We start from the raw sequence: 5,204 nt of genomic DNA on the forward strand, positions 1-5,204 counted from the left end.
TAGGAACTGAGCTGTATCACATTTTTAAAAAATGTGAAATTTTGAGCAGATTAAAACACAACCTACCTCCTTGAAATATTGGTTTAAAACAGCTTTATAGTGTTTAAACAGATTAAAATGGTTGAGAAAAATCACCAGGGAGACATTTCAAGCTGTCAATTGGTTATTAACATGTCATACATTGAAGTAAGTATATAAAACTACCCATTTCCAAATGGAAGACATGAACAGAGCCACTTTGTTTGATTCGGTACAAAATCAAAAGATGCAGGATTCTTATTTTATAATCTAGTTTCTTAACATCATTAATTTGAGTTCCTAAATCTTACAAATCTATAGACTTTTGGCATGATGAACACATAATTTGAACCACTGCTACATTCAACATACCACCACGACTCACACAAATCTACATTCAAGAGTTCTTTTAATATTTGTTTTGAAATTAAGAAATTACTCATGTATAACACTAAAACATGAATTCTAATCTACAAAGCGTAACATGAAACTTATTCACACAAGTCAACAAATGAGATGACATGACCCTTGAACCATGACCCATTGCAATAGGGTTGATACTGTTGACTATCATAGAGAGAAACAGTTTACTTCCATGATAACAGAATGTTTTATGAATTTTAGGTTTTTAATCTGGTTTCCAAGATCAAGTGTGTTGGGTAAACTTTTGAAACTAATGGTAATTCAATTTCAATGCTCTTCAAACATCTATCACCTACGGACTGCCAGAAAACAAGAACTTCATGTTGTTATAACATTATTACACATTCTTTAGAACTCTTCATACGTGGGGCACCCTGTGTTCTGCTACCAATCAACAACTGGACAGTGTTGTATCTTTATCAAGTACTTTCTGGACTTGGTAAGTAAATAACATTGGTGGCCTTGTTATCCACGCTAGTATATTATGGTGAATCATATATAAACCCCAAAACTGTTTTAAATTTAACATACAGTGTTAGTGTTTTGCAGATATTCTTAATAACTCTAATAAAAGAAATAATAAAAACTTCCTACCTCTTAAAATCATGTCCATCATGTTTAAATATGATATTTCACCAAAGAGCTGTTTTTCCAAGTTAGTGATACTGAAAACAATAAAGAACAAGACACAACGATCACAAATATCTATTCTTCAACAACAACTATGTAACATAATAGAGGAAAACAGAGACAACTGTGCTTCACAAACATTATACATCTGTGAAAAGTAATATAAAATATGAAACAGCTTGGATATTTTAGAAGTACACAAATGTTCTATACAACCAAAGTTCCCTCCTTCATGCCTCAGAGTAAGTGGCATCTGGTTCTTTAGGTAAACTGTTCACAAGCTAGTTTAGTCTATACCCGATTCCTTTTCTAATGAAACCAGGATAGCACAAATTAAATGTCTGTAACACTTAGAATTGTCTTTGTTTTCTTCATTTCTGTAATTATAGTTTCATCAATTACAAGCAGTTTCAAGTAATAATTACAAAAACTATAAAACTTAACACTAGGGTCCTGGATTCTTTCTTTCTCTCATAACTAAAATTAAATAAACTAAAACTTTATTTACAATGTACACTGTATGTCTCTTTTATAAGATTAAAATAATTTTCATACAGTGCTCTTACAGATATTGTACTTTTCACAGATTAATACAATCATTTTGACCTCATTGAAAAATAAAACCGAACTTTTAATTCTAGAGTGATACAGAAACTTTCAAATAGAAATTCATGACACAAGTGCACAGTATATAAATTGGAGAAAAGCAGGTGACTTCAGAAAGAACTTAAAAACAGATACAACAACAAATGTACCTGTCCTCCAGAGAATCCTTACTGGCATGAGCATACGTCTTTTCTGTCTTATTTGTTCTGAAACAAACAAGAGAGAATTAGAAGTCAAACAGGTGCATCTTTCACATGGTAGACATTTCAAATAATTATGAAGCATTAAAATAGTACATAAATTTCCTTGTAAAGATGTTACCAGAGCCAAATCTAGACCTACACAGAAAACGATGACAGGAAACATGGACTTAAGTCCAGATAAATAACTGTACAACATATCAAGACAGGAAACACACACATCTTCAGTACAGATAAGTAACTATGCCAGGAAACACACAAGAAGTTCAATCTTCCCCTGTGTTAAATAATGTGGGAAGCAGACTAGTTAGAAGTAAGAGCAACAGCTCTCACAAATGAGAACAGGAACAAATGTTTCTGAAACATGAGAAACACAGGATGAACCACTCCAGAAATGGACCTTCCTCTATCAAAACTGTATCATCAGCAATTAGAGACCAAAGAGTAGAAGCCAGTGTTGGGTGAATTCAGTGATGGTGAGACTCCCATAGTGGGAACAAATGTGGTAGAAATGTTGATCCACAATTGGGGCTTGAGCTAACAACTTAGTCCTTTGGCAATGGATATAGGTCAGATTGTGCATGTCATAACCTTTTAGAAAGTTACACTGAAAATCTAATTACTTCACTATCAATAAACCTGGTGTCAAAATGAAGTTAATAAATCAAGTCTTAAGTTTTTAATTTTATAAGAAAACAGTTTTAAAAAATCTTCAGTCTTCCCTGGTGTAAGGATTGACATTTGCTCTCTAGGTCTCCTCTCTAATCTAATCTATTTACTACCCCTCCAAAAGTTACAGAACTTAAAATAAATTACTCATTATATTATATAATTTTTCAGACAAAGAATAATTTGTGTAGCCTTCAATGTTGTTTATGGAGCTATAAACCAGGAAACAGAACACACACCTGCTACATCTGTTCTTTCACAAACTACTAATATTGCTCTATAACATTCTATGACTAATAGAAAGGCACAGTTTTATTCTATCAAAGGACATACTATACTGTTTTATGTACAGATAATTCTCCAAGTCACCTCCAGCTCCAAATTTCCTTCTCATAACAACTTTAGTGAAATTTCAAGAACTTCTTACTAAATAGTTAAAAAGCCAGAAAAACTGTGATCTTTATGTGAATTATTTAGTAAACAGTACAACAAGTAAAATGAAAATAAAAAGTAGGCTTAACTTCCAATTAAAACAATATTTAGATTAGTTAAGACTAATAATGATTCATCATCAGGTATGTTTGCAAATCGCTCAAGAATTACATAACTCAAAGCAGATACTGGAGCTATGCAGCGTTAAAGCGCTTATTTAGTGGCAGTTGGTAAAACCTGTATTTCCTATTCAGACTGTGGTGCGATCATAGTCATCTGACATTATTTAAATTATTATATCCACAGTGAGAAGAATTTATAACCCTGGATCAACGTGTAACCCAATGTCAGTTTTAGAGTTAATACTATAACAATTAACAATGGGGTAAGATATGAACCCCACCACCTTTTCAAACAAGTTTTTCTAGCTATTCCGTGTGGAAAGGCTCGTGAGTCGACAATTGTGTTGACCACCGATAACACGAATGTACAGAAAATATTCAACAAATACACTAATTAATTTCACTAATCAGTGCTGTGTATTTTATAAAGAGAACTGGTGAGTTGACCCAAATGTTTTGATAATTTGTTTTGCACATTTAAGTCCCAAGTTGTAAAACCTGAAACATAAAACTGTTCGATATGAAACATCCGTACTAAATGTTGTTTGTACAGCAAAGGCAAAGTAAATCTACCTTTCCTCACACACACATCCAACTGGTCAATCCTCTCCTCGTCCATTCCAGCTTTCGGTTCAAGCCTAGCAGCACATCAGGTTCTGGATGAACCACTCTCTGTGAGAATGCTGAGTTTACACTGATTTCTAAGCTTGTTTGACAGAACTCTTGAGCAACTTTCTTCAATCTCGTGAGTCGACAAAGACATCATGAATTCTTCTGCGTTTAAAAAAAACAGAGAACATATCATACTTTGGTAAACAGTTTCACATATTCATAGAACCGTGTCTCATTTCATTCTTTTGTCCCTAATCATGTTTCTAATATTTCATAAGTAGAAAAAAGGCCAAATATTATATTTCGGTAAAGTATACTATATTTTGCATCAAACGTACATAAATCTGATAGGTTTACTATTATATATCTATTTTAACATCATTGTTTGTTTCATTGTTGTTAAATATGTATTGAGAAATTACCACCAATTCATCAAAATTGTAGAAAATTCTTGAGTGTAAGAATCAACAATGTATGTTAAACAATGTGTGTTGTCAGTGTTGTTATGGAAGTTAATATTTCTAGAAACTCTTCTGCTGTTTATAAAGCGTAACCAACACGATGTGCCAAGAGACAGTATATATAACACTATGTATCAGAAATTTTGTTCCTGGATAGTGTGTGTTGTTTCTTAATTGCTTGTGTTGTAAAAGTACAGAAAATGACCATTATTCACTTCAAACTTTGCTTTTGTGACCTGGATAATGAAGTTTAGAAATTAACCTATTTTCTATGTAAAAACAGGCAAATTTGAACATTTTCATTTACATAAGGTCTGAATAAAACAAAATATGAATCAAGATTTACATGTATATATACTAAAGTTATACAGAAATGTTTAGAAGTGATTAGTCTTTCGAGATTTGCGACTGTAATGTAAATCACTTTCAATGTATCATCCTCCAAATATAGTCTCTCAACATGTTTTTTGTTTATATCTCCCAGGTCACAAAAGCAAATTTTGAAGAGAAAAATAGGTCTTTTCCATTTACATCAGGCATAAGTAATTGGGAAATAACACTTTCTGTCCAGGAACAAGTAAAAGTAAACATTTTGTTACATAGTGTAATAGTTTCCAATCTCAAAAGCTCTGTGATTAACACTTCATAATTGGGAACTTCAGGCATTTGATCAGGAACATTTATATATTTTGAACATTATATAACATTGAACTTCAGCTGAATAACATCAGGCGTTAGTACATCGTGAACCAATGATTGTATATCAGGGAAGTTCTGAATCAAATAAAAGGCTCAATATTGCTTGTATGTTTGTAACACTTCTGTATACAAACCATTACTATAAATTGTATATTTCAATCATGTTGTCAAATATAACAAATTTGATATATGTTGATGTTTAATTAATTTCTAAATTTCAATTATAATTTGACTCCATTTCAGGTTATTTCAAACTGTAATATGTAACATAATAAATTGGAGGTTTATACAAGATAAATGGTAATAAGTAACAGTGCGCTTACACTTAAAAT

General features: G+C 32.0%; 1 long non-coding RNA gene across 1 annotated transcript; it reads right to left on the reverse strand.

Moving 5' to 3' along the window:
• Positions 1-1,035: 1,035 nt before the first annotated feature.
• On the reverse strand, positions 1,036-3,839 carry LOC143246068 (uncharacterized). Its single transcript, XR_013025768.1, has 3 exons — positions 3,674-3,839; positions 1,827-1,883; positions 1,036-1,106 (listed from the first exon to the last, which is right to left on the reverse strand). It is a non-coding gene; the product is annotated as an uncharacterized LOC143246068 (long non-coding RNA).
• Positions 3,840-5,204: the final 1,365 nt, after the last annotated feature.

This window comes from Tachypleus tridentatus, chromosome 3 (assembly GCF_004210375.1).
Source record: "Tachypleus tridentatus isolate NWPU-2018 chromosome 3, ASM421037v1, whole genome shotgun sequence".
NCBI lineage: Eukaryota > Metazoa > Arthropoda > Merostomata > Xiphosura > Limulidae > Tachypleus > Tachypleus tridentatus.